Raw genomic sequence first — 11,326 nt, 5'->3', positions numbered from 1 at the left:
TATATGTAAAAAAAAGTTATAAATTACTTGCCGTCATTCCATTTTAATCACTTGAGACCTTTATTCATCTTCAGAACACAACTTAAGTTGTTACACGAAATCAGGGGCGTAGCGGACATTTTAAAAATGGAGAGGACAGCTGTATGAGATCCAAAAATGTACAATTATATAATCATTAATCACCTGTTTCTAAGTGGTCTTTCTCTAAAAGTGAGGGGGATGTATTCTCCCCTGCCCCCCGGTTGCTACAACCCTGCATGGAATCCAAAAGCTCTCTGACCCTCCGCAGGCAGCAATAGTCCCAAGATGTGAAATGTCATAGTCCAGAAAAAGGAACCAAAAACATTCCATGTGCAAAACACTTGCAATTGCACTCGCAGGCACATCCACATCCTCTGCAAGTGGCATCACTGTAGGGGTAGGATTAGGGTTGGTATTGATGTAGACATTAATAGTGCATGTTATATGCTCACTGGCCACATTATTAGGCACACCTTACTAGTACCACCCACAGAACTGCTGCTTACTGGATTTTTCTCTTTTTTGGACTATTCTCTGTAAACCCTAGAGATGGTTGTGCATGAAATTCCCAGTAGTTCAGCAGTTTTTGAAATACTCAGACAAGCCCGTCTGGCACCAGCAACCATGCCATGTTCAGAGTTCTTTACAGTATGAATGTGAGAAGTATGAATGGAATTCTGATGTACTACATCCGCAATTTTTGTCACGTGACCTACCTGTATCAGTTGCGCCGCTTCACTCCCATTCATGAATTTGCTCGCGGGGAATCATGGGATAGCGCAGCATGCATGGGATGCACACTTTAGAATCTCGCCGGAGGTAGTAAGTCATCGGGGTACTGCTTGCATACTGATTTTAACGTACTGTATAGTATGGAAGTATGCGGTTTCGGACGCATAATACGTCTACATGCATTGAGTTGCTACCATGTGATTGCTGATTATAAATTTGCGTTAACGAGCAGTTGGACAGGTGTACCTAATAAAGTGGCCAGTAAGTTTGTATGTTACTGGCTAATTTTACATTGACACCAATAATTCTAATGCGATTAAGACAATACTCTGAGTAAGAGTTAACCATGTAAACAGCGAATTGTGATTAATTTAATCAGATTAAGGTCATAATCAAACTAAAGAGAAATCGAATTAAGATGTGTGGAGTATGCCAATTTTAGTCGCATTATTGAAGTGCAGTACAAACATGTAAACACCTTAATCGAATTATTACCGTCATGTACACAAACACACACACACAGCTGTTTGACACTCTTTGCACCTACCCAGTCAGTGTAGACCACAGACACCTGCATCGTGAAATGTGGAGGGTTTTTTTTCTTCCATTCAGCATGCGATATGAACTTCCATTAAAACAACTCTTCCAGCAGTTCATAGTTGCATCCAATACCTCGTTTATCATGGAGGGCATGCATGAAATGTTCGTGAATGAAAGTGAAAGTGCCAAACTGCAGTTAAAGTCGACAAATTAAAAATTAAACACCAAAAATTGCATGAAACTGGGGGAAATGCAGATAGCGTGGTGACACAATGACGTTAATCGAATTATGTGCTATAATATGTCAAAAAGCAACTCATGTAAACACTCAAGTCTTATTATTCTCTTAATTAAAGCAAATAATTTGATTACTGATGTCCATGTAAACGTAGTCACTGTGAGGGTTAGGTTTAGGTTTAGGATACAGTAGGTGTAGACATTAATAATGTGTTATATGTCACTGTGATTGGTAGTTTTAGTGTTGGGGTAGGAGTAGATATTATTGGGTGCATTTTATGTCACTGTGAGGGGTAGGTTTAGGTTTGGGATAGGTGTAGACATTAATAGCACATGCTATAGGTCACTCTGAGGGGTAGGTTTATGGTTGGGGTAGGTGTAGATACTAATGGCACATGTTATTTGTCACTGTGAACGGAAGGTTTATGGTTGGAATACATATAGCTGTTAATAGCACAGGTTATATATCAATGTGATGGGTAGGTTTAGGGTTGGGGTAGGTGGCTATGTTAATAACATGTGGTATGTCACTGCGAGGGGTAGGTTTAGGATTGGGGTAAGTATAGAAGTTAATAGCTCATTTGTCACTGTGAGAGGTGGGTTTATGGTTGGGGTAGGTGTAGGTGTTGACAATTAATAGGTGTAGATGTTAATATCATCTGCTATTTGTCACTGTGAGAGGTAGGTTTAGGGTTGGGGTAGGTGTTGACTATTAATACGTGTAGATGTTAATATCGTGCTACATGTCACTGTGAGAGGTAGGTTTAGGGTTGGGGAAGATGTTAATAGTGCATGTTACATTACTGTGAGTGGTAGGGTTATTGTAGAGGTAAGTATAGACTTTAATACGGCTTATTGCCATTAGAGTTAGCAGTGCAACAAAGTAGTATACCCATTGGAAACACATACCGTGATCTTGGAGCTTTAAATAATTACAGTTGGACCACTAAAGTCACTTGGAATGTTTTGGTTTGACTTTTTTTTTTGACATTTTCTCTTCACATGGAATGTTTTTGGTTCCTTTTCTGGACCTTGAATGTCTTGGGACCATTACTGTGTATGGAGAATCAAACATCTCTTAGATTTCATCTAAAATAGCTTAATTTGTGTTCTGAAAATAACAGAAGCTCTCAGTGGATTGAAACAACGAGAGTAATAACAAAATTTGCATTTTCAACCGTTTGATAGCAATTTTGCAATGACTGATTGAATGAAAGAATAAATCAATGATCTCCAATGTCCTGCTAGCACTTATGCATTTTACATATACTCATTTAGTTTAGTCAATCAGTTTGTCTCAGAGATAATATACCAGAACTGAATGCTTGACATCTTTGAGAGTCACGACTCTGAACATTTGTAATTACACCTTCACAAAACAATGTGATGATGTGTTAATCAGCGGAGAGCCGTCCAGACAACCTTGTTTAAATACACTGTGATTATGGAAGGTCATAAAACACTTGGAGACAGAGAAAATTAGAGAAACGGCTGATCAAACAGAAGGAGGAAATGAAAGCGGTTATCAGAGGTAAACTGTTTGATGTTTGAAAAGTACATCATAATGGGAAATGGCAAAGTACTGTCGAACAAGGGTTAGAAATTACACTAAAAGGGTCTGTGAGTGCCTTTCATCACCAACTTTTCCAGTTATAAAGTCATTTGTGGCTTGATGAACTCATTCCTATCTCAATCGTACTTCAAATTCCCTGAGTTGTCAGTAAATTTCAAGGCTATCGTCTGTTAATAATTTGAATTTAATATCTGCCAACTAGAGCGAATTTCACAAACATATAAAACAGTCTCTAATCAGTGTACAGTAGTTCAACTTGTCCGATCAGTTGACTGAAGCAACACTGCATAAAAACGAAAGGCAAATTAACCCAAAGCTGTACGCTCCAAATGTATCTGCAGTTATTAAGGCTATACATCTTTTATTAGCGATCAAATTCATTAAAATGCTTAACTTTAATGTATACAGGTAGATCTCACAGGACTGTTAAAATTAAGCGCTTCTAATCAACCCCAGGCTTATACTGTACTATATATAACTATTCAGAGTTCTTCTGCTTTAAAATGCTTTTTCATCATATATTTCCCTCTTTAAAACTTTTAAAAGTTCATCCGCTCATTAGATGAATAGAGCTGAAAACTGCATGTCAAGATCACACAATTTCTACACCCTGCAGTTACACCAGAGATATGAACATGCAATCCTGTAAGAGGGGAAAAGAATGAATCAGCTTCATTAAGTGTGAATTTCCTTCTTGGTAAACTAGCAAACAGTCCAACAGACTTAGGGTCAATCACAATTCTACTCTTTAGCTCTTACCGCTACCCCATTCACATAAACGGTGAGGGGCGTCCCAATTCTCTTTAGCTTGAAGGTGTAGAGCTAAGGGGAAGGGCTAGATCGCCTTTGAAACAAATGAAGAGATCAGATGCAAAAACCTCTAAATGCCTTCTGAAATTTTCCTCTAAAATTACCATTTTTTTCAAGCTTCTGTGTGTATGTTCAGTAATATCACTTTAATGGCAAAGAATATGTAATTTTCCTGGTCTTTAAAGTAAAATATTTCAACATAAACAAAGGAGGCTGGGAAAAACGTTCATTTTCGATGGAAATTTTAGACTGCACGTAGAGGTTTTTGCATCTGAACTCTTCAAATACTTTCCAGGACCACCCTTGAAACGTAAGGGGACAAAAAATGTACAAGAACACACCAGTTACAACGACAACATGGCTGAACACAAGAAAGAAGATCAATCAATTGAATGGGCATTATCAGTGGTTATCAGCTGATAGATATGGGCCAGTAGGGGCCTTCTGCATCTACTAGTAGGTGCAGAAGGTTGTTATCATCCATCCACATGGTTAATCAGCTATAGATCACATATGGCTGTGGCCAGAAGTTAACAAGAATTATTTATTTATTAAATTTCGCATTATTTGTATGTTATTAATGTCTACCCCTACCCTAAACCAACCATCTTCGTAATGTAAAAACAGATCTGGATCTGTATACTAACTCTTATTAGTATAGCCGATTAACCATGTGGATGGATGATAACAGCCTTCTGAGCCTACTAGTGGGCACATATGTACTGGCCATATCTATCAGCTGATAATCACTGATAACGCCCATTCAATCGAGTGAAAACATTCGAAGCGGGTGCACAAATGTAAATATTTTTGGCATTATTAAGAATGTTTACAACAAACAAGCATATGTTTTAATCATTCATTCCTTCGTTAATGTTTTAAGGTTATGCTTAAAAAAATCCCTAAATTAATTTGCTCTCTATAATCCATAATAATAACTACTAGTAGTAAAGTATAGTAGTCCCACAACATATTTTAAAATTTGTCACTCGAACACCCTGTTAGAAAAGTCTAGTGGCTGGCAATAAGCTTTTAATAGTGTCTGGTATAACGTCAGTGTTGTTTTCTTTCCAATGTTGTTTTCTACATACATGAATATGGACACTGTGTTCATACAGTTACGTGCTTATTGCCAGATTGTTATGATAACACGATTTTATTGCCTTCTGCAATAAATACCAAACAAATAACTGTAAGCCACGCAACTGTAAAACTGTATTACGTAAGAGTTTGCGACGACATATTATATCCCATTTCTTAGAGGTGGCTGATATATCTTTTCTTCACATTATTTTTCAAGGGCCAAAGGGAACGGGGTAGAGGTCAAAAAATAGAATTGGGATTGGGTCTAAAGCCTGGTTTATACTTCTGCATCGAGTGATCGGCGTGACCCACGGCACAAGCCTTGTGCGTTGCAGTGCATTTCCACTTCTATGCGCTTTTTGTGTTGCACTGCAATAACACTTCGGAAACGCAGTGAGGTTTTTATGTGTCGAGTTTCTTCGCAGGTGTTTTGTTTTTTGAACGCTACCTTAATGTAGAAGTGGCTCAAACTTGCTCATTTTGAGACAGGCTCCGGCGGACGTGCAACAACTTTAATCATAAGGTAAACACAAAACAACAGTTTTCATCTGGAGCTCCTTCACGGGACTCGACACTTGTAAACACTTGCTCCAACGGGTTTGCGTGGCTCTCGTCACACCCACACTCATCAGCGCTACCAAGCTGACCAATCACAGAGCTTGTGATACGTGCCGTTGCAACGTGTAGTTACATTTTTTGAGAGGTGCGTGTAACCGACGAACACGGTGAGGGCTATACAACCACGCAAAGGCTGTGCTGGTCATAGGTGTGCGCTTGATGCAGAAGTAAAAATCAGCCTTAAATGAACAAAACCTTATTAATATTTTGATTATTTTGTCATCGTTTACTCAGGCTACAACTTGTCATAGGCTGTTTTAAGTTTCTTTTTTTTGTATTGAACAAAAAATAAGTTATTTAGAAGTTATTTAGAAAATACCATTGACTTCCATTGTATTTGTTTTTACAATAGAAGTCAATGGTTGCCAGTTTCCAAAATTGATCAAAATAACTTATTTTGTTTAACATAAAAAACAAATAAACAATTAACTCATGAAGGTCTCGAACCACCTGAGGTTGAGTAAACTATCCATATTTTTCCATATGACATGGATGTATCCACGCAGTAGCAGAAAACTCATTATTTGTAATAACAATTACAAAATATTAAAATAAAGCACATTTTGTTACATTTTGAAACTCAAACGGGTTCAATTTGAGCAATTTTACTATCATTTTTGCCATTATCAAGAGTTCATTTCATTTCAGTTCATTTCACCCCTTGGCTTACATTCACAAGCTAAATTAAACAATGTTTCCAAAGTCAATATCAATATTTTGATTGCTGACATCTTATTCATCATCAAGTGACAATGCCACTTATATTTGATTATGTGTAGTAATTGCTCTAAAATAAAACCATTCAAACCACTTCAGGATTGCTGATGATATTCCAACATGGGCTCATTCTGAAGGCCTATATACATTTCTGGAGATTGCGAAATATGTAGCCAGAGCTACGTACTGTGTGGCTGCATTTCATCTTTAAAACAAATGCTACGTATGGGCAGTATGATGCTGCTTCTTTTCTCACTTACCAGCTGACCGCTTACCTCCATGTGGACGGCTTTTCCACTGTTACCAGTTTGTCTGGTAGCTCGATATATGTCGGCGGACTTGAGACACAGAGGGGAGTTGACCCCCACAAAGGGGTTCGAGTTTGTTGAAGATTTGTTCCAGAAAACAGGTAAGACAAAAAATAAAATAAACAAGTAAATAGCAGGGTGAGAATGTGGTAAAATCTGAAAACACGGTAAAAATCAGGCTGCTGTAAGGGCTTCTCTTTTTCTGGATTGCTTTTGAAAACACTGCAGTTGGGTTTAAGGAAGAGGGTGGGCGGGTCAATCGGTAATTTTGAAAACACTTTGGGTTGGGTTTACAGAAGGGGGTGGGTGGGGTGATCAGTCAGGTTGGTCAGTCACTCAATTGGTCAGTCAACACTGGCCTCTGGTGGATTTACGTGAGAACTGCAGATAAATTTGAGATCTGAAAGAGCGTACTCATCGACGTTTGGCGGATTTGCAAAAACAAAAACTGCAAAAAAAAAAACGCAGCTCCTGAGACAAATTTTGCTCTCTCCAGACATGTATATAGGGGTACGTAATCAGAATGAGCCTGGGTTGTGATATTCTCAATCTTTATAATTGAGATAATTGAATAATTATGAGTGCACCATTAATTCCTTCTTGTGTCTTATACAACACCACCTTGAGGAGTACAAATTATTGCACTCCATCTTAAACAGGATACACCTACTGTATGCTTATACACACATGTGGACTTACTCACTGACAACAAGACATTCCCTAACATTTGTTTTTCTGGTTACATTATTAATACAAATTACAGAGGAATACTAACCATGCCTTCCCGATACCACCGGCAATAGCAGATTCATTCGCTTCACCATTCCTGCCACAGATGCTCTGATGATCAAAAACTAAAGTATTTACACAGACACGATGGCAACATTTTAAAAACGCTTACACTATATAACCCGTTGTCAGAAAACGTAGTGTAAATGGCCCCTAAATATTGTCCAATGACATAAACCAATTAAAAGCCATATATGCGGTGAGGCGCTTGTCTTTATGTTTAAGCGCTAGTTTAATTTCAATATGCATTTTATATGAGACATCAATAAGCCTTGGTCTTAACATGAACATTCATTTGTGCGTAGCTTGCAATACAAACTGAGAAACCCAACACAGCAATAATCAACATCTGCTTCGGTTTGCTTGGAAACTAATATAACTGTTGTAAGGGACTGTATTTTGTGTGCGTGTGTTAGCATCAAGCATGTTATTTATCTGGAAAGTGTGAATTCTGTAATAGTGTTGAATCTGTGCAACATGTGGTACTTGAGTGCAAAAAATATGAGTGAAAGAATAAAGTTAAAGAAAAATGAAGGAAAATGGGCATTCAAGGATGCTCTCTAAAGGTTGTACTAGGAAAAAAAAAACATCAATAGACATTAATACACATTTATTTTATTTCCTAAAGGTTACTGATATAGCAAATATGAGTTTTTCTGGTAGCTAGACATGTACGCCGACGCACATGTACTTGAGATGGACAGCGGAGTTGACCACGACAACAGGGTTTGAGTCCGGTGAAGAACGGCTCCAGAAAAGCTAAAAAATAAGTTAAACAAGTAAATAACAGGCTGAGAATGTGAAAATCAGTTAGTCAATCAGTGGACAACAGCCTTTGGTGGATATATACGGTGGCCGAGAGAACTTAACGTGCTGCAATTTAAGAAAACACATGCAATTACAAAAAACACCAGCAAATAAAGAAACGATCTTCATCAATTTGACAGCACACGTGTTGCAAATTGGTCACAACACAAACGACTGAAGAAACGCGCTGCAAATTGGTCACAACACAAACAAGTAAAGAAACGCGCAGCAAATTGGTCACAACACAAACAACTGAACAAACGCGCTGCAAATGGTCACAACACAAACAACTAAAGAAATGCGCTGCAAATTGGTCACAACACAAACAACTGAAGAAATGCGCTGCAAATGGTCACAACACAAACATCTAAAGAAATGCGCTGCAAATTGGTCACAACACAAACAACTAAAGAAATGCACTGCAAATTGGTCACAACACAAACAACTGAAGAAATGCGCTGCAAATTGGTCACAACACAAACAACTGAAGAAATGCGCTGCAAATTGGTCACAACACAAACAACTAAACAAATGCGCTGCAAATGGTCACAACACAAACAACTAAAGAAATGCGCTGCAAATTGGTCACAACACAAACAACTAAAGAAATGCGCTGCAAATTGGTCACAACACTTGCAAATATGCACGTAACACAACGGAAATGTTTCTAGGGGACCCAAAAACATGACGAACCCTGCTGAGATATGGATTTATTATCATAGATATGCGTTATTATTATGGGGTTATTATTATTAAGGGTTTATTATGTTGTGTAATCAGGATATTAAAATACACGGAAAGCAACTCACCTTTCGAAGACCACCAATCACCTCACTGAGCAACAGTCACGGCATAATAACACATCCATATATCAGCAGGGTTCGTCATGTTTTTGGGACCCCTAGAAACATTTCCGTTGTGTTACGTGCATATTTGCAAGTGTTGTGACCAATTTGCAGCGTGTTTCTTCAGTTGTTTGTGTTGTGACCTATTTGCTGCGCGTTTCTTCAGTTGTTTGTGTTCTGACCAATTTGCTGCGCGTTTCTACAGTTGTTTGTGTTGTGACCAATTTGCAGCGTGTTTCTTCAGTTGTTTGTGTTGTGACCAATTTGCAACACGTGTGCTGTCAAATTGATGAAAATCGTTTCTTTATTTGCCGTTGTTTTTTGTATATGCATGTGCTTTCTTAAATTGCAGCGCGTTAAGCTCTCTCGGCCACCGTAGATATAAGTGAGAAACGCAGGCGCAAATGACACTCGCCAGAAAAATTTGAAATCTGATAAAGTGTACACAGCGGCCTCTGGTGGATTCGAGAAAACAAAAACTGTAAAAAAACGTAGCTCCTGTGACTTATTTTGCTCTCCAGAAATGTATATAGGGGTACGTAAATCAGAATGAGCCTGGGACAAATCATCTGACATCACGTGGTTCAGCACCAGGGCTCACTGCTATAAAGTCAACAAAAAGGCTGAAATGTGTTCAGTGTGATCGGCACATAAGGCCACATAATAAGCATTTTTTACACTATAAAACACAGGGCCATAGGCTAATAGGTGTCTTAGTAAATTAACCACAAAGTGTTGACTTGATGAGTGTTAAACATTTCGACAGCATAAAATGATTTTGGCAAACAAAACAGTGTTAAAGAAAGACTGGTGTAAGTTGAGCTTGATAAAATCATTTATTGTGCTCCAGAAGATTAAATCCTATTTAACCAGAAAGAAAGACAAAATGACAAATAATCTACCATAACACAAGGGAAATGTTTCTAGGGGACCCAAAAACATGACGAACCCTGCTGAGATATGGATTTATTATCATAGATATGTGTTATTAAGGGTTTATTACGTTGTGTAATCATGATATTAAAATAACCGAAAAACAACTCACCTTTCGAAGACCACCAATCACCTCACTGAGCAACAGTCACGGCATAATAACACATCCATATATCACCCCCTAGAAACATTTCCGTTGTGTTACATGCATATTTGCAAGTGTTGTGACCAATTTGCTGCGCGTTTCTTCAGTTGTTTGTGTTGTGACTAATTTGCAGCGCGTTTCTTAAGTTGTTTGTGTTGTGACCAATTTGCAGCGCGTTTCTTCAGTTGTTTGTGTTGTGACCAATTTGCAACACGTGTGCTGTCAAATTGATGAAAATCGTTTCTTTATTTGCCGTTGTTTTTTGTATATGCATGTGCTTTCTTAAATTGCAGCGCGTTAAGCTCTCTCGGCCACCGTAGATATAAGTGAGAAATGCAGGCGCAAATAACACTCGCGAGAAAAATTTGAAATCTGATAAAGTGTACACAGCGGCCTCTGGTGGATTCGAGAAAACAAAAACTGCAAAAAAAACGTAGCTCCTGTGACATATTTTGCTCTCCAGAAATGTATATAGGGGTACGTAAATCAGAATGAGCCTGGGACAAATCATCTGACATCACGTGGTTCAGCACCAGGGCTCACTGCTATAAAGTCAACAAAAAGGCTGAAATGTGTTCAGTGTGATCAGCACATAAGGCCACATAATAAGCATTTTTTACACTATAAAACATATTATGCCTATGGCCCTGTGTGTCTTAGTGAATTAACCACAAAGTGTTGACTTGATGAGTGTTAAACATTTCGACAGCATAAAATGATTTTGGCAAACAAAACAGTGTTAAAGAAAGACTGGTGTAAGTTGAGCTTGATAAAATCATTTATTGTGCTCCAGAAGATTAAATCCTATTTAACCAGAAAGAAAGACAAAATGACAAATAATCTACATCACATCAACCCTCTGTAGTTCTTGACAGCCATTTTGATCTTCTTTCAAGGTCAGCCAGTAGAAAAGAAACACATAATGAAATTTGGTTGCTGTTTGTAAGAAAATGGCCCTCAGTCTTGCATTACATTCAGTTACAAGGCTTGTCCTGGCATGTGTATATGTGAGTCTATGTGCATGTGTTTGAAGAAACATACTGAGCTGTGGAGATCTTCCCAATTACAGTTGAATCCCATCTTTCTCCTTAGTACATGCGCGCCATCAGTGTATGGTTCATTAAACTTGAATATCATTCAAAGGAGCTTCCTTTGCTGTGGGACACCT

This window comes from Danio aesculapii, chromosome 11 (genome assembly GCF_903798145.1).
Source record: "Danio aesculapii chromosome 11, fDanAes4.1, whole genome shotgun sequence".
Lineage (NCBI taxonomy): Eukaryota > Metazoa > Chordata > Actinopteri > Cypriniformes > Danionidae > Danio > Danio aesculapii.
Note: the sequence above shows the minus strand (reverse complement) of the source record.